The sequence below is a fragment of the Lagenorhynchus albirostris genome, chromosome 5, assembly GCF_949774975.1.
Source record: "Lagenorhynchus albirostris chromosome 5, mLagAlb1.1, whole genome shotgun sequence".
Classification (NCBI taxonomy): Eukaryota; Metazoa; Chordata; class Mammalia; order Artiodactyla; family Delphinidae; genus Lagenorhynchus; species Lagenorhynchus albirostris.
In genome coordinates this window covers 59100422-59123926 of record NC_083099.1, presented here as the reverse complement: position 1 = coordinate 59123926, position 23505 = coordinate 59100422, and the positions used below count along the sequence as shown (strand labels likewise).

General features: G+C 38.0%; 1 pseudogene; it reads left to right on the top strand.

Annotated features, from left to right (window-relative positions):
- Positions 1–22070: 22070 nt before the first annotated feature.
- On the top strand, positions 22071–22992 carry LOC132520497 (small ribosomal subunit protein uS10m-like; annotated as a pseudogene).
- The last annotated feature ends 513 nt before the right edge of the window (positions 22993–23505 follow it).

Sequence of the window (23505 nt, the reverse complement as noted above, 5' to 3'; positions counted from 1 at the left end):
AGCATTACTTACAATATCAAAGATATGGAAACAACCTAATTGTCCATCAGTGGATAAATGGATAAAGAAGCTGTAGTATATATACACAATGGAATACTACTCAGCCAAAAAAAAGAATGTAGTTCTGCCAATTGTGATAAAATGGATGGTAATCTTTAAAAAAAAAAACAGAAGAAACAAAATAAAAGCAAACTCATGCATACATAAATCTTATTAATGGTTATCAGAAGGGAAGGAGGTTGAAGGGTGGGTGAAATGGGTGAAAGGGGTCAACCGTATGGCAGTGGATGATAACTGACTTGTGGTGATCCCTTTGTAGTGTGTACAGATGTCAAATTATAATGCTGTACACCTGAAACTTACATAATTTTTAAAAAATGGAAAAGGATTTGAATAAGCATTTCTCTAAAGAAGATATACAAATGACCAACAATGACCAACAAGCACATGAAAAGGTGCCCAACATCACTAATCATTAGGGATGTACAAATCAAAACTATGAAGCTATTAAAATAGCTACTATTAAAAAAAAAAGTAACAGGTGTTGACAAAGATGTGGAGAAATTTGAGCCCTTGTGCACTGTTGGTGAGAATACAAAATGATGCATTTATTATGGGAAACAGTATGGTGGTTCCTCAAAAAATTAAAAATAGGATTACCATATGATCCACTAGTTCCACTTCTTGGTATATACCCAAAAGAAATGGAAGCAGGATCTCAACGATGTATTTGTATATCCGTGTTCATAGCAGCATTATTCAATTATCCAAAAAGTGGAAGCAACTCAAGTGTCCATTCATGTATGAATGGATAAGCAAAAAGTGGTATACACATAAAATTAAATATTGGCCTTAAAAAGGAAGGAAATTCTGACACATGCTACAACATGGGTGAACTTTGAGGATAATAAGCTAAATGAAATAAACCAATCACAAAAAGACAAATACTGTGTGATTCTACTTACTGTGAGGTCCCCAGAGTTCTCAAAATTATAGAGACAGAGTATAATGGTGGTTGCCAAGGGCTAGAGGGAGGGGATAATTGGGAAATGTTTAATAGGTATAGAGATTTAGTTTAGCAAGATAAAAAGAGTTCTGGAAATTGGGGCTGTACTACAGTGTGTATGTACTTAATACTGCTGAACTGTGTAGTTTATAAACAGTTAAGATGGTAAATTTTGTGTTATGTGTATTTGACTAAAACTTAAAAAACCAAGGCAGGGAAGAATAGAAATTACTTGGTCAGGTTATCAGAGTGGGGTGCAGGTCAAGAATTTATAGCGCTGAATCCCAAAGCTAATCTCATTTAAGTCGCTGAGGCTCCTCTCACCCCATCTAATCACAGTGGGCTTGGAGGGGAAACTGGATTTTCCTCCTGTGCAAAATTTATAGTCTAAGAGTCAATTATATACAGTTTGAAAGTGTCATAAACATTTTCAGATGAGTAGTGTCTCAAAAAATAAAATACCTCCCCCTTTTATTTCAAAAATGATTTTTAGTTACACAAATAATATATAAATTCACCCCTTTATAAAACGTTAAAACATTACAGGTTTAGTCAAAGACATTTGGTGACTGAGGCAAAAGACCTGAAGTGCGTACCCCAGCATCCATTCTCCCTTTTTGACTTAGCAGTAAAATCCCTCACTTGAGCTGGGGACATGGCCAGGTGAAATAGCAATGACATTTTTCAGCCTCCCTTGCAAGTAGAATCCATCACCTGACTAAATTCAGGTTAATAAGATGTACATGAAAATGTTATATGACAATCTGGGAAATTGCCTTAAAGGATAGTTGGCAAACGTGTTGTGTTGCCTTTTTTTTTTTTTTTTCCCATCCCTCCATCCTAGTCCCTAGAACTCAGAAGTGATGGCTAGCCCTCTAGCAGTCATATTGGGTTGTGAGAATGAAGGCTGCACCCTAAGGATGACAGAGAAGAACGCTGGAAGGAACCTATCTCCTTATCTTCTCATCACTGTTTAGATCCCCTCTTTGACTTTTCCCACTCTCATCTCAAAGTAATATCATCATCAGTTTGGTGTATAACTTTCCATACTTGTCCTATGAATTGATGTGCACCCACAGAAAATATGTAGTATTCCCTTTGGGGATTTTACAATTTAGTTTTCTTTTCTTACCAAAATGTCATCACAGTTTGATGTACATGTTGTTCTGCTGCTCACAATTTCTTAGGTTTAGTATATTCTGAAGCATATGCTTTCAGATGTAAAAACATGACATGCAGCCTGAATTCAGCTCAGAATGTTCCTTCAGGGATGACTGCCTTCATATACTACATAAGACATATGACTGCTAAAATGATAAAAATAATAACAGCCTTACCAACAAATATTTGGAGAACATGAAGTGGCTTCTACTGGTAAACTGACTTTAGAAAAGTGGCACTGTTATTACTCTACCCTAGATTTACTAAATGTTACTTAAAATGCTAGCTTAAGGAAGAAAGTCTGAATTGCCCCATATAAATGGAAGTCAATTTGGAAATAAAGTCTCCAGTAGAGATGGGTCTTCTATTCTAGAAGTTCAAGTCAGAGAACTCTGCTGCTTCAAAGCAGCTATTTAAATTTCAGAATCCTATGTCAGTGTGGTGATTCATAGGACACTATAGCAGCAAGTCTGCTGTGACCTACACACAGAGTACACACAGTGCTTCTTGTGAGCACTGAGTGGTGGCGTGTCCTAGAGTTATTACAGTGGAAGCATTTCTCCCAACAAACTAAAGCATTGAATTTGATATATAATTTTCAGATCATCACTTGGAAAGAGGTAATGAAGCCTGTCTTGTGACAAATTAAAGCTAACTCTCCTGATATTTTTGTTTCCCACAATGCTTCTCATTGGAACTTCTGGGGAATTCCAGAATAATAGAAACTCAGCACTAAGCTACCACAGGGCTTAGTGCATTTAAGGTACTTAGTAAATGCTTTTTGAATGAATGAATGATTAATTAATGAAGCAAACTAGTCTCTTTAAAGTATTTTTTTCAGTTCTGTAGAATAAAGACAGGTTTTCTTCCTTCCTCTTGTTTTGAAATGGAAATTGAATTATTCTAAAACTGAATGATCATGCTTTCTTCACAAGATGTAGATCAACTCATTGACATTTGCTTTTTCCACATGGAGACTTTGTCATATTAAGGAACATCAACAATTCCAATTCTGAGAATTGCTCAACCCAGTCATTAATAGAAAAAGTTTCTCTTTGTGCTATTAGAACCTCATTGGCAATTTGTCTTTTGTGTTGTAAAGAAACATAGAGTTTCTCTGCTAATGAATTTGCGTAACTCCTTGAAGCTTATGCACAGGTAAATTACATAAAGGTGGTTCTGGTGAGACCAACCCTACTTCTCCTTCAAGGTCTAGGTCAGCTTTCATGTTTTTGCTGGCTGGCTCCCCGACACTGACCTCTCCCCAACTGTCCCCTTGGCACTCAGGATCAGGGGACAGATGCAGAATGCAACATGTGGTCTCAGCCTGCATTAAAGAATTATTCACATGTTCTTAGCACTTTATTGTTTACAAAGTACTTTTCCATACCCCATTCTCCTCCTCAAAACTACTCAAGAGGAAATTGAGGTTTCCATCATGGCAGCACTAACTCTCTTGCTGAGGCAGAATCGCAACTCCATCACCTTATAGATGTAACCTTGAGTAACTATTTAAAGTTCTCTAAGCTTCAGTTTCCAAATCTATAAAAATGGGAGGGTGGTAATAGTATGGAACTCAGGCTTGACAGAAGAATAAAAGTAGATAATCAACATAAAGCAAACGACACTGTGTCTGGCACATAGGAAACCATCCATGAAGGTTAACTGTTATTATAATGATCTCCACTGTGCAGAATAAAAACTGAGGTTCAGATAGGTTACTTACTTTGTTCAAGATTATACAGCCAGTAAGTGGTAGGGTCACAACTCAAATGTGTATCTGATTGAAACCAGAATCTGGTGAAATCCACCCATGCTATATTACTTCTCTGAGAATTAAAGTGACAAACCCTCATTGTCAGCCTCTGCCCCAGTGAATGTAATGAGCACCCAGTAGACTAAAGGTGGCCCAATCTTCTGTCCAAGGTCATGGAAAACCACAGAACAGGAAGGCATTCCCTTTTTCTCTGTTAACTGAGGGACTGTGGAAATAGTCTTCTGATATTCTGTGTAGGGGACTAAGGAACATGGGAAGCTTGATGCCTCAAGCATTTTGATGGCCTAATGGGTGTGCAATTTCTTAAATCAATGCTCAATCGTATACCTCCTCTGTCCCACCAAGTGTTCTCCCTCTGGCTTTCTCCTGTCCTAGTGTCTTGGCAACCTGGACCAGCTCTGCCTCCTCAAGAGTGTGGTGCCAGGAAGAACCAGCCCTCTGATCGGCCATCCAACTGGGACCTGCCAGAATCATTTATGACCCTGAAAAAGTGCAACTCATTCTTGGTTGCCGTGTGCTAAACGTTTATAGGCACTCAAGCTCGCATCTGCATGGTTCCAAAGTGGGCACTCTTATCTACTCCACTAATACTGTTTCTAAGAAGATGTAGGGACAGGAGCATAAAGCAGGCTCTTGATCAAGAAGCAGCCACACAGCAGTTGGATTCATGGTCACTACCTGAAGACTGGGGATCCAATACGTCATGAGAATGGGTTTCCAGCACCTTGTAACTCAGAAGCTCCATCCCAACTACAGAGGAGCTGCCTTTATATTCTGCTTTTCTGGGAATTGGTCCTGTGTGCTGAGTTGAAAAACTCCTTATTTAATTATAAATATTATATATAAGTAATTTTTAGATAGATAGGTAGATAGATACATTTATTATAAGAAATTGCTCATGTGATTATGGAGGCTAAGTTCCGAGATCTACATGTGAGTCAGGAGCTGGGGAGCCAGGAGAGCCAGTGGTGTAGTTCCAGTCTGAAGGCCCCAGTCTTGAGACCCAGGAAGAGCCAGTGCTTTAGTGTGGGTTCAAAGTAATAAAAAAGTGGATGTCCCAGTTCAAAGTCAATCAGGCAGAAAGAATTGTCTCTTATTTTAGTGAGTGTCAGCCTTTTTATTCCATTCAGGCCTTCAGCTGATTGGATGAAACCCACCCACACTGGGTAGGACCAGCTGTTTTACTCTATCTATTTAAATGTTAATTTCATCCAAAAACACCCTCGCAGAAATACCCAGAATAATGTTTGACCAAATATCTGGTCACCCCGTGGCCCAGTCAGGTTGACACATAAAATTAACCATCACATTTGGGAAAAAACAGTTTGGTCTCATTTGGAATTGTTTGCCTCTTCTGTTTCTTTATCAAGAATGACTCAAGTCAAGGTCGGTTCCTTTAGGGTAACATAATGTTAAAACTTCTCTACAGACCAAGGTAGCTTCTTTTTAGCTTTGACAGGAAATGGAGACTCTGAGATAAAGAGTAGAGCCAACACCTGAAACCAGTTCTGCCCAATTCCAGATGTCACTTTTTCCATTCTTCCCATGAGGTACCTGCTTCCACTTCTCACAGGTTTCTATTTCCTGTTTAATCACTCGGTTAATACCTGCCTTCAAGCACTGCCCACTACTATTCACACCTCCTGAAGAAGTAGAGTCCCTTCAGATTGTGAACCTACCTATAACTGAACTGGCTGCCTTTCTCTTATTGGGACTTGACTTATGATTATCAGCCTCTCCCTAGACATGACTCCTCTTCCTGCTAGCTCACCTTCTCTATAATCTCTACTTTCTGCAACCCAGAATGCCATACAACTGGAGTTGTGCTACATTATCCCAAACCCTCCTGAGAACTAAAGCTAAGAATTGGTAAAACTAGAAATCAAACCCAAGTTTTCATATCTTAAGCCCAGTACACTGTCCTCATGGCCATGGATCTGCAAAATGGGTGTGTGCTCAAAATGATCCATTGAGGCAGCAGCAAGAAATTACTAGAATGTCCATATTTTAACTTGTAATTTTAATTTTATGAATTCTTTACAAAATATATAATGCAACATGTTACAGGAATACACACATAATTTGTAAATATATACACACATATTGGAGAGTATTACTTTTGTTAACGGATAGGGATGCATGATTTTTAAAAAAAGTTTTGGAGAGTGCTCTACACTGGCACTTCACGAATGTTGATGGGCACATAAATCACCTGGGAAATTTGTTAAATACAAATTCAGGTTCAGTGTGTCTGATGTGGCTAAGACTCTGCATTTCTAACAAACTCCCTGCTAATGTTCATATTTTGGTCTGCGCCACACTTTGAATAGCAAGGGTCTCTACATCACACTACTTTCCTTGGTATACTGCTATGGTGCCACCATAAGTATTCAATACATGGCATTGGATGAATGAAAACAAACAACTCAAGGTATATGTGTACAGAGATTATTTTCAGATTTTTCAAAATGTTTCTTTTATGAGAAAACCAGTACCTATATTTTTAAAATAACTATTAAGATTGATATGAAATCAGGTTAGGTATTATATTATTTCAACTCCATTCCTATGACAAATTGTGTTTGGTTTTAACCCTCATTGGGATAATATTCTAGATTAAAGAAAATAACGACAGCAAAGTGACCAAGTAATAAGTTGAATTTTGAGCCCTGAAGTAAACATTTCAGAGATTCTTCTCTTCTTTCTCCCTTCATCCCCAGTAGCTCTCTGGGGCGTATGTCAGCCTAGGAAGGCACTTCCTTCCCACGGTGTTGCTCAAAGTCTACCCTATCATTTCTAAATTCAGGCTTTCTCTCCCTGGGCCTAAGTGCTCAAGGAGGTAATGGATCTACTCATTGATTGGTAGCAGCTTCCATCCAGCTAGTTCTAGAGAGCAATTGGGGTGGAGGCATTAAACTTAATGCACATGTAGGCTGTGGTTGGAAGGGTTAGAAGGCAGCCAGAGGGCATGTCAGTCACCTTCCAGCTGCTGCAGTGCCAAGCAGAGGGATGGCTGGCTGGAGACAGGAACGCTGCATCAGGGGCTACTTGGGGTTATTTATGCCCAGGCTCTGAGAGCCCCAGAGTCACTGCAGAATGTAGAGAGGAGGGGCAAGTGTCCTATGGCAGCAGCAGGTAGCGTCTTACAAAGGACTTTCTTATTTGGCTCTTTTTTTTTAAATTTTTTAACTTTTCTTAGTACTTAATTTTGTAAGAAAACAATGTATTGTTTTTAAATGACTATTTTATTCTTGAGCAAGAAAGGAATTCAGTTCAATGAACCAAAATGAAATATTTGTGAATAGTCCTGTTTAGTAGCCAGAGGTATTTTAAGAATCCAGAAATGAGTGGTTTAGAAAACAACAATGAAAATAATTCTTAAAGATGTTGTTATTCTGAAACCCCAGCTTACATATAGTTTCTATAGGTTACATGGGAAAAGTAAAAATATAAAAATCTCTTTGTAATTGAGAAATTCACAACAGACAGAGGAAAAAATATTTTCACCAAGTTTTAAGCTCTCCTTCCCTACCCTTTATTGTAAATTTTTGTGTTGCCTTTTTAGTCACAGACTATACGAGAATTCAGCTAGTAAACATTTTCAACAACTTTGAAAGCAGATCTTTCTTCCTTGCCAACTCTTGGTTCACATCCTTTATGTTCTTAATTTGTACTTATATTTGTACTTATATTACTATCTGGTCTAATGCATTTATAATATATTTTATGAGATGGATTTATATTTTATTCTGAATTTGACTTACCATATTAAGTATATTTTATTCCAAATGACTACTTTCTCGTAGATTCATTATTCCAGATTTTTGGCAAGTAATTGTGAATTCTTTTATATAATATTTATTAAGCAATGTTCAAAAAACTATCTCCTAGGTTCTGAGAATACAGAGGTGAATGGGCTGTCCCTCCCTCAAGAACCCATGATTTGAGGGCCAAATTTTCAAATATGTTTATACAAGAATTTCTTTCTTTTAATCATGGCTTCTTTTGCTCATGTACTTTGTTTCACCTATTTTGGCAATTATTCCATTCTGTTAATCTGTTAGTTGATGGAAACTATAAGAATATGCACAGACGCATCTTTATAGTGTACTTCTTAGAATAGGCTCACCAACTCCATATCATGAAAGCAGCTGTGGCCCTGAGTCCATATATCGGACCTCTCTTCTCTCTAATGAAGTTAAGGTTCTGAGCTCAATCTGCTTGCAGGCCAGTTATCTTCACATGACTTGTGAAGAGCTCACACCCTGATGTTTTGTGAATGATGTTGTGAATGTCTTCCATTGGTTGCACAGGAAGCAAGTCAAAGAGTTGAGTATTATCCCAAATCTAACTTCTGGTGGAAAAACAAACCAAAGCTCAGATCTTATAGTCAGAAGAATCATTATTTAACCATGAGACACTCTGCACAGCTTTTATGCCATAGGATCAATGTTTATGGATGAATAAATGAGCCTGTGCATGGTAGAGCCTAAGGGGCATGGGAGACCTGTTCATATTAGAAGGAGAGAGGCCACCAGGGGTAGAAATCACACAAGTGATTACTTCCAGTGTGGGGCTTAGGAAGCAAAGTGGGTTGCTAGCATGAGGGAACATGAGACGCCCTATGCACTCCCACCCCCAGGACACAGCACAGAAAGTTATAATGACAGCCCTGCAAGGCCTTTTCATTGTCAGTCTTTGGGATCTGTAGTCACTTTCTCCTGTACCCAAAGCCTTAGACACAGGACTCTGTCTGGGTGGCAAAGCTAGAATACTAGAGGGACAGGTCTACAGATGAGCCCTGGTCTCTGCTCTCTGCTTCTCTCTTTCTTAACACATCTCATGCTGTACTGTTATGGTTGGTTTGTCTATTTTCCTTCTAAATTCTGAGCTCCTTGAAGACAACAACCCAGTAACTCCAGTGTCTGACCTGGTACTTAGTAGGCCTTCAGTTAATGTTTGTGGACTGCGTGGATGCTGAATACGGAGTCTGGGAAGTAAGGTATTAGCTAGCCAAAGGCAGACAAGGTTGGAATGTCTCTGTAGAGGTGGTGATGACAGCTGGAGGGGGCCTCAAGAAAGGCCCTAGAAAAAATGAAATCTGCAGTGAGGTGCATGTTGGGGGCTGGGAGGGAACCAACGGCAGCAGCAAAGCTGAGGAGAGCTCTGGACAGAGTGCAGGAAAGTTCAAGCCCCCTGTAGTGGCTTCTGGGGTGAAGTCAGCACTAAGTGGACTGAAGACCTCAGGGAGCCAGAGTAGTGAGAGCCTAGGAACCAGCAGCCAGAGCAGCAGTGCACGTTGGAGGTGGCCAAGACAGGAATGGATGGAACTCACATTGCCCAAATACTGAGAGGATTAATGGGCCAGAGACTTTCACAAACAGAATCTCAGTCAACCCTTTAATCAACACAACGTGGCAGTATTTTTACACCCATTATGCAAATGAAGAAACTGCAGATCAGGAACTTGCCCCAGCACATAACTAGGGAGTGTCAGGACTGGGCTTTAAGCCCAGATCATATGACTCCATGTTCAGTGCTGCTTTCACTGCAACACACATGCCTGGGCCAACCCACCTGAGCCCCAGCACTAGGAGCAGAAGGTAGATGTCTCTGTCTCTGGGAACTGGGCTTTGCATCTCAGCTTTGAAGAATCTGAAGTGGTATCTTCTGAGTGATATAGGCCATGTACTCCCAGTGACCAGTGAGTAGTGGCTCAGGGCTCCACATGGGGGGCTCATGTTTCAAACTCATGTCTCCAGTACCTATTGGCCAGTGGAGTTTAAGAGAAGTTACATTTGTGTAGAGAAGATAGTAATTTTATTGTGTTTATTGTATTCTAAAATTTTTTTCAGTTTACATTGCATTATTTCTGTTAGCTTAAGTTTGGCATTTAGTTGACATTCTTTCCTTCTGAGTGTTATCAATTCAGGCTTAAACTACTCAGTCTTCTATATAATATCATCAGCTACAGACCTTTTCATTCATGTTATATTTGCCCCTTTAGCATAGGACAAAAAAAGAAAACACCGTTGCTTAAAAATGGAAATAGATAGTCCACTTTTTCGTTTCAAAATTTCCAGAGCAGCCACTACTGTACAAATGTTGGTTGCTTAGAGATAATAAGACATTAGTCTGTATCTTCAAAGAACTTACATGTAAACAGCTAAATCAGAGTTAAATGCTTGCTAAGTAGAGCTACAAATAATATGGCCATGGCAGCTCAGGGAAATAATGTATCCCAACAGCACCCTGAGAGTCAGGGTATAATAATGACTCTCATTTTAGTGGAAACTTGAACCCTGAAGAAAGAGAAAGACTTAAAGGATGAGAGAGATAAGAAAAAATAACTCTACCATTGCCTTGCTGTAAGGCCTTTTGCTATTTTTAAGGCTATAGCTTAGTGGTTAAAGGGTTTGACTTGAGCCAGTCTACCTGCATCTCCATTCTGGCTTCTATCACTTACCTTGAACAAGTCACTGATCGCTCTGTGCTTCAGTTTTCTCATCTGCAAAAAAGACATAATAATGGTTCCTACCTTTATAAAGTTGTTTTGAGGAACTAAATCCACCCATATATGCAAAAAGTATTTGAAACTTTGCCTGATACATATTGTTATATAAGCCTTAGCTACTGTTATTCTCAGTGCCCCTTAGTTTCCTTATATCTAAAAGAGATAACAATACTGACCTTACTGATTTGTTGTCAGGATAAAATGAGTTAAAGTTCCAGGCATACGGTAAACACTGAACATCAACTTTCCTACTTTCTTAAGAGAAAATTTATTTCCTCAATTCAAAACAGAAAATAATATGCACACACAAAAAACGTTAGCTTAAGGGTTGCCTTTTTGGAAATTGCCATTGTGAAGCTTTAGAAATTTGTGAACATGCCAGTAAAAGTAGTGGCTCAAGTTTTGCTGGGGAATGTATTATTTATGCCCAAGTTCCAAAGCTTATCAAGTTCCCAAAACTTACATGGCAATTTCCATGATAGACTCATTGAAGCCTTTGAAGAGGCTTATTTATGTCATCATTTCAGAATAAAGCAATCCTATCAATATCTATAAAGCTTTGCAACACTCATTTCTTCCATCCACTCTAAGGGCTTTAAGGTCTGTAAGCTTGTTAAGAAACTGTTGTTTTTCATTTAACTTTGGAACTCTCTAAGCTAATGAATGAGAAGGCCTGCTTTAAAGGGCATTTATAATAACAGTAATAAAACACTCATACATTTGGAGATAAACCAACTTTAAAAATGAGTTTCAGCTATAAACTTATTCTTCCACATACATTTTGAACAGGGGCCCCCACAAAGGCATGCAAATGTTTGGGTGTGGACAGTAGTATTTCTAAAATTGTTTTCTTAATAGACTTTATTTTTTGAAGCAGTTCTAGTTTCACAGCAAAATTAAGTAGATGATAGATACAGAGATTTCCACACATGCATAGCCTCCCTATTATTAATATATCCCACCAGAGTGGTACATTTATTACAATTGATGAACCTACATTGATTGACACTTCATGATCACCACAGTCCGTAGCTTGCATCAGAGTTCACTTTGGTGTTGTATATTCCTTGGAATGGGACAAATGTATAATGACACATATCTACCATTATAGTACCATACAGAGTATTTCACTGCTGTAAACCTATTCTGTGCTGTGTCTATTCATCCCTCCTCCTGGCCCAACCTCTGGCAACCACTGATCTTTTTTACCATCCCCATACTTTTGCCTTGTCTAGATGTCATACTGGAATCATACAATATGCAGTCTTCTTAGACTGGCTTCTTTCACTTAATACTATGCATTTAGGGGCTTCCCTGGTGGCGCACTGGTTGAGAGTCCACCTGCCGATGCAGGGGACACGGGTTCGTGCCCCGGTCCAGGAAGATCCCACATGCCGCAGAGCGGCTGGGCCCATGAGCCATGGCCGCTGAGCCTGCGCGTCCGGAGCCTGTGCTCCGCAACGGGAGAGGCCACAACAGTGAGAGGCACGCGTACCGCAAAAAAAGATAAAAATAAATTAAAATAAATAAATAAATAAATATATATATATATATATATATATATATATATATATATATGCATTTGACGTTCATCCATGTCTTTTCATGGCTTGATAGCCCATTTCTTTTTGGACTGAATAATATTTCATTGTCTTCTATACCACAGTTTATTTATCCATTCACCACCTCAGGGACTTCTTGGTTGCTTCCAAGTTTTGGCAGTCATGAAGAAAGCTGCTATGAATATCCATGTACAGGTTTTTGTGTGGACATGTTTTCACTTCCTTTGGGTGAATACTGAGGAACACAATTGATGAATCATATGGTAAGAGTATATTTAGTTTTGTAAAAAGCTGCCAAACTGTCTTCCCAAGTGACTGAACAATTTTGCATTCTCACTAGCAATGAATGAGAGTTCCTGTTGCTTCACCTCCCTGCCAGCATTTGATATTTATCAGTGTTCTGGATATGGGTCACTTAATAGGTGTGTAGTGGTATCTCATTATTATTTTAAGTTACATTTCCCCGATGACATATCATGTGGAACATCTATTCATATTCATATTTGCCATCTGTATATCTTCCTTGGTAAGGTGTCTGTTAAGGTCTTTGTCTCTCTTTTTTTTTTTTTTTTTTTTGTGTGTGGTACGCGCGCCTCTCACTGTTGTGGCCTCTCCCGTTGCGGAGCACAGGCTCTGGGCGCGCAGGCTCAGCGGCCATGGCTCATGGGCCCAGCCGCTCTGCGGCATGTGGGATCTTCCCGGACCAGGGCACGAACCTGTGTTCCCCTGCATCGGCAGGCGGACTCTCAACCACTGCGCCACCAGGGAAGCCCTGTCTCATTTTCTTATCAGGTTGTTTGTTTTCTTATCGTTTATCAAGTCTTAAGGATTCTTTATATATTTTAGATAATAGTCCTTTATCAGATGTGTCTTTTGCAAGTATTTTCTCTCAGTCTGTGGCTTGTCTTTTTATTCTCTTGACAATGTCTTTGGCAGAGCAGAACTTTTTAAATTTTAATGAAGTCCAGCTTATCAATTCTTTCTTTCATAAATTATGCCTTTGGTGTTGTATCTAAAAAAGTCATCACCAAACCCCAGGTCATCTTGATTTTCTCATATGTTATCTTCTAGGAGTTTTGTAGTTTTGAGTTTTAAGTTTATTTCTATGATCCATTTTGAGTTAATTTTGAGGGGTGTAAGGTTTGTGTCTAGATTTAATTTTTTGCATGTGGATGGCCATGGTTCCAGCACCATTTGTTGAAAGGAATATCTTTGCTCCATGAATTGCCTTTGCTCCTTTGTCAAAGATCAGTTGGCTGTATCTATGTGGTCTATTTCTAAGTTCACTAGCCTGTTCCATTGATCTATTTTTCTATTATTTCACCAATACCACACTGTCTTGATTACTGTAGCTTTATAGTAAGTCTTAAAATCAGGTAGTGTCAGTACTCCAGTACTTTGTTCTTCTTCTTCAATATTGTGTTGACCATTCTGGGTCTTTTGCCTTCCTATATAAACTTTAGAATCAGTTTGTCAATATCCATAAAATAACTTGCTGAAATTTTGATTGGGATTGTGTGGAATCTATAGACCAAGTTGGGAAGAACTGATGTGCTGACAATATTTAGTCTTCCTGTACATAAACAAAATATCTCTCAATTTATTTAGTTCTTCTTTGATTTCTTTCATCAGAGTTTTATAGTTTTCTTCATATAGATCATTTATGTGTATATATATATACATATATATATATATATATATACACACACACACACACACACACATAGAGAGAGAGAGAGAGAGAGATTTAGATTTATACCCAAGTATTTATTTTTGGGGGGTGCTAATGTAAATGATATTTGTTTTTAATTTAAAATTCCATTTATTTATTGCAGGCATATAGGAGAGTTATTGACTTTTGTATATTAATCTTGTGTCTTGCAACCTTGCTATAATCACTTATTAGTTCCAGGAGTTTTTGTTTTTGTTTTTTGTCAATTCTTTCAGATTCTCTGTATAAACGATCGTGTCACCTGTGAACAAAGACAGTTTTATTTCTTCCTTCCGTATCTGGATAGCTTTTATTTCCTTTTCTTGTCCTATTGCATTAACTAGGATATCCAGTACAATGTTAAGAAGAAGTGGTGAGACAGGACATCATTGCTTAGTTCTTGATCCTAGTGGAAAAGCTTCAAGTTTCTCACCATTGAATCTGATGTTAGCTGTCGGTTTTTTGTAGATATTCTTTACCAAGTTGAGGAAGTTCTCCTCTATTCCTAGTTTACTGAGAGCATTTATCATGAATGGCTGGTGGATTTTGTCAGATGCTTTTTCTGCATCTATTGATATGATCATATGATTTTTATTTTTAGGCTGTTGGTGTGATATGTTACATAAATTGATTTTAGAATATTGAACCAGGGTTACATACCTCAAATAAATTCCACTTGCTGGTGGTATATAATTCTTTTTATGCATTGTTGGATTTGATTTGCTAATATTTTGTTGAGAATTTTTGTCTATATTCATGAGAGACATTGGCTTGTAGTTTTCTTTTCTTCTAATATCTTTGTCTAGTTTTGGTATTAGGATAATGCTGGCCTCACAGAATGAATTAGGAAGTATTACCCCTGTTTCTGTCTTCTGAAAGAGACTGTAGAGAATTGGCATGTTTTTCTCCTTAAATATTTGGTAGGATTCACCAGTGAACCATCTGGTGCTTTCTGTTTTGGAAGGTTATTAATTACTGATTCAATTTCTTTAATAGATATTGGCCTATTTATATCATCCATTTCTTTTTGTGTGACTTTTGGTAGATTGTGTCTTTCAAGGAATTGCTCCCTTTCATCTAGGTTATCAAATTTGTGAGCATAGAGTTCATAGAATTCTTTGATTATTATTTTAATGTCCATGGGATCTGTAGTGATGTTTTCTCTTTCATTTCTGATATTAGTAATTTGTATACTTTCGCATTTCTTCTTGGTCAACCTGACTAGAAGCTTATCGATTTTATTGATCTTTTCAAAGAACCATTTTTTGGCTTCATTGATTTTCTCTACAGACTTTCTATTTTCAATTTCATTGATTTCTGCCCTAATTTTTAGTATTTTTTTCTTCTGATCATTTTGGATTTAATTTGTTCTTCTTTTTCTAGTTTCCTAATGTAGACACTTAAATTATTAATTTTAGATCTTTCTTCTTTTCTAGTATATGCATTTAATGCTATTTTATTATTTTCCTCTAAGCATTGCTTTCACTGCATCCCACAAATTTTGATAAGTTGTATTTTTATTTTCATTTAGTTCAAAATATTTAAAAATCCCTCTTGAGGTTTCTTCTTTGCCCATGTTTTACTTAGAAGTATGTTGTCTAGCCTTCAATTATTTTGGGAATTTCCAGCTATCTTTCTGATATCGATTTTTAGTATAATTCCACCAAGGTCTGAGAACAGGTATTATGTGATTCCTAGTCTTTTAAATTTGTTACAGTGTGTTTCAGAATGCGGTCTATCTTGATGAATGTTCCATGTGAGCTTGAGAAGAATGTGTATTCTGCAGTTGTTGAATAAAAGAATCCATAAATGTCAATGATATCTAGGTCATTGACAATGTTGTTGAGTTAAACTATGTTCTTATCGATTTTCTGCCTGCCAGATCTGTGCATTTCTGATAGAGGGGTGTTGAGTCTCCAACCATGATGGTGGTTCATCTATTTATTTTTGCAGTTTTATTAGTTTTTGCCTCACATATTTTGATGTTCCTTTGTTAGGCATATACACTTTCAGGATTGTTATGTCTTCCTGAAGAATTCACCCCTTTATCATTATGTAATGCCCCTCTTTATTACTGATAACTATTCTTGGTCTGAAGTCTGCTCTGTCTGAAATTAATATAGCTATTCCTGCTTTCTTCTGATTAGTGTTAGCATGGTATACCTTTCTCCATTCATTTACTTTTAATTTACATGTGTCTTTATATTTAAAGCAAGTTTCTTGTAAGCAATATATACTTAACTGTTGCATCCACTTTGGCAATCTCTGTCTTTTACTTGGTGTACTTAGACTATTGATGTTCAAAGTCACTATTGATATAGATTGATATCTACTATATTTATTACAACTTTCTATTTTTTGCTCTTATTCTTTATTCCTGTGTTTATCTTCCTCTCTTTTTCTGCCATTTGTAGCTTTAATTGAGAATTTTGTTATTTCATTTTCTCTGCTTTCTTAATATATCAGTTATACTTCTTTTTTTCCTTTTAGTAGTTGCCCTGGAGTTTGTAATATACAACTAATCCAAGTTCATTTTCAAATAACACTATGATACTTCACTACCTTATAATAACAATTAAATCCTAATTCCTCCTTCCTGTCCCTTGTCACCACAGTCATTCATTTCACTTATGTATAATCATATATACATATATAAACATATATAATCAACCTAACACCATCTTCTGCCTTTTCTCTGGCTTCTCATCTTCCCTGTCAAAACTTTTCTTAGGAAAGGCTCTGTTATCAGTGGTTGAGAAGCATAGAAGAACCAGAAATCATCAGAACTAGAGTGACCTTAAAGACCACTTAGTTTAACTCACTTGAGATGCCTCAAGCTCTTCTACAACATCCCTGACAAGTTATCACTGTTTGTGCATACTAGTGATGTTGAACTCACCAATGCCTATAACCTGTATATCGAATAAGCACAGCTCATGAAATATAATCAAAACACAAATTTTTACTTTCCATTGTCACTTTAATAGATACTTGGTGGGAGAAGTTTATTCCAGCCTCTAAATAGAAATAGGCAGAACTCATGGTTTCTGGTCACTCATGGCTAATGCACAGTGCTGCAGTCTTTTTAAATCACAAATGTACATTCTCAATTATGTAATTAAATATTCAATTCAATATGCTTTTCAACACTTCAGTATTCATCCAAAGACACAAATCTCTTCCAACCCTTAGTGGGTGATCTGGCCCTTTCTTCTTGGCTTGCCTAGCTAATCTTGCTCTCAGACCCTTCTGGCATTGGAGTATAAGAAGGGAGAAGGGGGAAAGGCAGCAGAAAATTCTTAACTTTATGAACTTACCATAAAGCTACTGAAATCAAACTTTAGAGCTCTTCATTTGCAAAGGCCTCTTCCATGGGCTTTTAGCTAATTTTGTACTTGTGATGCTTTATCTTTTTCTTAAAGAGAGCCTCTCAATATCTGTAAGTTTAAGACCTCACAAAAGTTGGAGTCATAAGTACAGCCTTAAGTTGGCTCCACAGTCCATGATTCTGGCTGATGACTAAAACCGGTAGTTCCTGAGTATATGGAGTTGACAGATTCTTCAGATGCTCTCCTGCTGAGCCCCTGTGAGGTGACTCCCAGGATACCAGAGGTCCCACCCTTTGGCTTGTTGCTCTGCCTCCCTCCTCAGCTTCTGATTTTCCTGTGGTCCTCCCTATCCAGATCCTCCACTGGACTCCCTTCATTTTTCAGTAGAAATCGTATTAAGCAGGACTTTACTAAAGTTTCCACTTATGTTCTCTGGGCCTCGTGCACCTTCGACTCACCATTGGAGAAAGGGCAATTTCTTCCATTACAGAGCATCTGTTTCTTTTTGCACTACCCACTGAGACTGATGGCCAAAGTCTCTTGCTGGTCACACACTAGTCCAAGCCTCCTGTCTTTTAGAGTGGCCTCTTTGAAGCCCACTCCCTCTAGGCTGGACATAAAGGAGAGAGCACCCTTGCCACATTCCCTGTGAGAAAGAGAGAAGAGACAAGCTCCCTCTAAAGAAATCTCTTTGAAAATCCTTCCCCATCTCCAATCTCTTGACCCCTGATAGTCTTCTTGCGGAGTCATCTTCTTTGGAAATCTGTGTTTCTGTCCAGCACTTCTCTTTGGAATGTCCTAAGTGTTATACTGTGGTGCCATAGTTGTAATTCCAGTTTAACATCTTGTCATACACCCAAGGGAGTTCTCTCCACTTTTGGAAAGTTCTAATAAATCCAAAATACTTCCTTTCAAATTTCAAAAATGTGTCTTGCCATGGCTGGTTATGTTCAGTGTCACAAAATGAGGTTAATTCCTCTTCTACTTGATAGCCCTTTGTGCTAGACTGAATAATGCTCCCCACCCCCTGCCAAAAGGTATCCACATCCTAATCCTCAGAAGTTGTGAATGTTACCTTATATGGCAAAAGTGACTTTGCAGATCTGATTAATAATATTGAGATGGGTAGACTATCCTGGTTTCTTTAAGTGGACTTAAGTGTAATTACAAATGTTCTTATAAGGGAGAGACAGAATGATATTTGCCTACAGAGGAGAAGGCAAACTGATGATGAACACAGAGACTGGAGTGATGTGCTTTGAAGATGAGGGAAGGGACCACCATCCAGGGATAAAGGTGGCTACTAGGAGCTGGAAAAGGCAAAGTAATGGATCCTCTCTCCAGAGCTTCTAAAAGGACTCTACTCTGCCAACATTTTGGCTTTAGCCCAGTGAATCATATCTCAGACTTATGAAATCCAGAATTTTAATAGTATAAATTTGTGCTGATTTAAAGTGTTATGGTTTTAAAGGTTTACTATAGCTAAGGTTTTGGTGTTCTTTTACAGCAGTGTTAGGAAACAAAAACATCCTTCAAATAGTTGACGAGCATTATAGCTTCTTGAGCCCCTTGGTGAAGAAGTCATGTAGCCCAGAAGGATTGAGACTCTTGCTTAAAGATATTTATGCAAAAAGCAGTGGCCCCTCCTGGTACCCCAGCATCATCCAACTTAAATAAACATCACAGTTCTAAAATGTTTCCTTACATTTTATTTATTTGTTTTTGAGGTGGATTTTCCCAACTAAAGCCTACCAATTAATTTTTTTTTTTTTTTGCGGTACGCGGGCCCCTCACTGTTGTGGCCTCTCCCGTTGCGGAGCACAGGCTCCAGACGCGCAGGCTCAGCAGCTATGGCTCACGGGCCCAGCCGCTCTGCAGCATGTGGAATCTTCCCGGACCGGGGCACAAACCTGTGTTCCCCTGCATCGGCAGGCGGACTCTCAACCACTGCGCCACCAGGGAAGCCCTCCAATTAATTTTTATCATGTCACATTTCTACCCTATCTGGTCTTTGGGGCTTTCTCCAACTCTGAGAAAATAAAATAAAGGAAAACAAAAGTACTGATAGTACCAGCATACATGGCTCCATGGCTCCACAGACCATTTCAAAGTTCCCTTTAACTGAAACTTACTTCTTTTGTTCTAAGAAGTTCAGCAGGCTGCATAACTGCCTTCTGCTGAAGAGCTTTAAATAATCCCTGCCACACACTATTTTTGGTATCCAGGACAATAGATTATTATAGGCAAAAGGGAAAATTCAGGGCAGTACTCCAAAAATAGGCCATCTCATTTTGAAATGAATTATCTCTTACTTGGTCCCAGGGTATCTTGCAGGGACAAAAAAATTCCCCAGGAGAGCAAAGCAAGGACCTTGATGGCATTTTGGGGCAGCAAGTTTGGTTTTATTCTATTTTGTTCACTCTTTAAGTCTGATCAATTTCCTGTGTTCATTTGCATAACTTTACACCTTACCATGTTCCCCCAATAACTGGATAGTCTGGCAATTTCAATTTAGCACTCTTAACATAGCTCTTATTTTTTTAGCAAAGCCCAAAATGCTAAGAAAATTCCAAGCAGCAACATCTATGTTCTCTGCCTTGCTATATTATTTGTGTTTTAATAGATGTATGAATTTATATACATATTATTATACCATTTGCAAACAAATATACAGCAGCAACATCACAACTCCACAGTAGCCAGTCTTATGCTAAACACTTTTATTGGCGTCTCTAATTATTCTATATATAGACAAGTTACATTTCTTTCACTATTTACCTTCTCTTAGAAGAACAAATTCAATTGAATTTACGTCAGCCTGCATTTGTGGAGCAAGTACAGTGTACTACGGGACAACATGCTAGGCACTGACTACAAAAGTGGCATGCACATGCTCCCCTTCTTAAAGAACTTTCAGGCAAAAAAGTGCAAAAGAAACCCATTCCAAAATGTGAGGATAATGTAAGTACAGATGCAAAAAGGACACAGATGAGGAGGTAATCTTTTCTCTTTGGGAAGGGTAAGGAGAAGCTACTGCGAAGAAGTTATCTTTGGTTTGGGCTTATGGCTTTTGCTTTGTAGGATGTTTGGTTTGGTTTGGTTTTGGTTTTGGGGCCAGATTTTTGTTTTGTTTACAAGGCCAGGAATGCAATGGGGAAGTATAGTTCAGAAGAAGCTAACAAAGGGAATAGAGGCAAAAGACAATGCAAATGCCTGGTGTATTTGAGGGAAAGCATGTGTATCAATAGGAATATAGATATTGTCTACACTTTAAGCCCTTCAGGAAGAAGTGCCAAAGGTAAGCTAGGCAAAGAGTGCGAGGGGTCTTTTAGACCATATTTACCCACTTCCTTGGTTCAAGTGTATAGATATACAGGAGCACACAGGCAGAAACATTAGACTCTTCATCTTCCAACATGTTCATCTTCAGGCCAGTTCCCTGCTTCCATGTGCAGGGAGGAAGAAAGGAGACAGAACAGAGAGAAGAAAAAAAGTTGGGCTGGCAATCAAAAGGCTTAAATTCAAGCCTAAATCACTACCTACTAGTGATTGGATTTTCCATTTTGATCTTTCCTGAGCTTCAGTTGCTACTGAAGAATGGAAATGGAAATGAGGATAACTGCCCTGCCTACTTTATCAGGTGACTGTACATGTCAGTCCTAAGAATGAGCTGTCAATTCTGAAATCCCATTAAGTATTAGTTTTTTTACATGCATTACCTCTAATTCTTATAACAATCTTGTGAAGTGAGACTTATTAATCTCATTTTTCAAATGATTAAAGAGAAATAAATGAGATGTTTTTTCTAGTTGTATTGAGGTATAATTGACATATAATATTGTGTAAGTTTAAGGAATACAGTGTTTTGATTAGATACACTTATATACTGCAAAATGATTACCACCATAGTGTTAGCTAACACCTCCATCACATCACATAATTACCTTGTTTGTATGTGTGTGGTGAGAACATTTAAAATCTACTCTCTTAGCAACTTGTAAGAACATAATATAGTATTGTTAACTATATGACCATGTTGTACATTAGATTTCCAGAACTTATTTATCTTATCACTGAAAGTTTGTACTCTTTCACCAGTATCTCCCCATTTCTCCCACCCCCTGATAACCACAATTCTATTTTCCATTTCTATGAATTGAGCTTTTTTAGACTGCACATGTAAGTGATACATGCAGTATTTGTCCTTCTCTGTCTGACTTATTTCACTTACCATAACGCCCTTAAGTTTCATCCATGTTGTCGTGAATGGCAGAATTTCCTTCTTTCTCATGACTGAAAAACATTCCATTCTATATATATGTATGTGTGTGTGTGTGTGTGTGTGTGTGTGTGTGTGTGTGTATGTTCCATATCTTGGCTATTGTGAATAATGCTGCAATGAACATGGAAGTGCAGTTATTGCCTCAGTATCCTGTTTTCATTTCCTTTGGCTTTATCCCCAGAAGTGGTATTGCTGGATCACACAGTAGTTCTATTTTTAATTTTTGAGGAATATTCATACTGTTTTTCATAGTGGCTGCACCAATTTACTTTCCCACCAATAATGCACACGGGTTACCTTTTTTTCATATCTTTGCCAGTGCTAGTTATCACTCGTCTTTTGATAATAGCCATTCTAACAGGTGTGAGGTGATAGCTTATCGTGGTTTCGATATGTATTTCCCTAATGACTAATTGAGCATATTTTCATATACCTGTTGGCCATTTTTATGTCTTTTTTGAAAAGATGTCTATTCAGTTCCTCTGCCCATTTTTTAATTGACTGTTCTTCTTCTCCTGAGTTATATAGTTCTTTAAGTACTTTGAACAATAACTGCTTATCAGATATACAACTTGCTTCCAGCTTTGTCCTTCTTTCTTTTTTAACTTTATTGAGGAATAATTAAAAAATATAATTGTATGTATTTAAAGTGTAAAACATGATGATTTGATATACATATACATGGTAGAATGGTTACCAAGGTCAAGATAATTAATGCAGAACGGCAAGATGGCGGCGCGAGCAGCGTTTGGGCTCCTGGGATGGCGTCTCTGGCAGGGTTCGAGGAATTTTTCTGTATGCAGTTCTAGGAGCAGTACAGCCAAAAATGGTGGCCTTCTTCTCACCAATATGAAGTGGGTACAGTTTTCAAACCTACACATTGATGTTCCCAAGGATTTGACCAAGCCTACGATAACCATTTCTGATGAACCAGACACGTTATATAAGCACCTATCAGTTTTAGTAAAAGGCCATGATAAGGCTGTATTGGACAGTTATGAATATTTTGTTGCACTTGCTGCTAAAGAACTTGGTATCTCTGTTAAAGTACATGAACCTCCAAGGAAAATAGAGCGATTTACTCTTCTCAAATCAGTGCATGTTTTCAAGAAGCACAGGGTTCAGTATGAAATGAGAGCACTTTACAGATGTTTAGAGTTAGAACATCTCACTGGAGTACAGCAGATGTCTACTTGGAATATATTCAGTGAAACTTACCTGAAGGAGTTGCCATGGAAGTTACAAAGACAAAATTAGAACAGTTACCAGAACACATCAAGAAGCCAATCTGGGAAACAATACCAGAGGAAGAAGAAGAAAGCAAGTCATAAAATCTCAGTGACCACTTGTGCTGGGATGTGAAGTGAGCATGTCAAGTGGAGGGAGTCTCCAGTGAAGACAGTTTCAAGTCACCCTGACTGCTCTCCTGAGGCTGCACGACCTGATCAGTAGAAAGCAGGGATTGGAAGTTTATGATACACCAGACTATTGTGCAGGAACCACTTTATCTATTCTTTTATGCATGTCATTGTTTCAGTTCGGATTTTAACAAATGTGAGCAAACCATTTGGACCACTCTGTACCAAAACAGTCAAATTCATGTTTTGTTATTCCACTGTTGTTCAATTATTAGTTTGTACTGATTGTGATTTGTATCATTTCATTCATCTAAAAGTGAGTGTTTCAAATATTCCTCACACACATTTCTTTCTTTTGAGGGACCTAGAAGGAAACTTTGGTTAATTTAACACTGAGCAGTTAAAGTTTTTTATATTTACCTTAATGCAGGCTGGCATATGTTAGTTTGGGGGTGGTGACCTCCAAGTTTTACCTTATGTAAGCTTTACATTCTTGAAAATTGATATATTTTATAGCAGATCAAGCACATTTGTGGCATGCGCTAAACTCTTCTGTAGCCCAAACCCTTTCAGGGCTGCCTAGAAGGGTCACTATAATGGAATATGAGCTCTCAAGAAATTACTGTATCATTTCATTCATCCTGTAATTCATTTATTCAATAAGCTTTTCTTTTGTTGACTTTGCACCAGCACTATAGTAAATACCAAAAACTGAAAAGCATAACAGCTTTCAAAAATTGTGCAAGGCACAAATAAATACTTTTCCTTATTAAGTTCCATGCTGATAAGACCTCTTTCTTTTGGT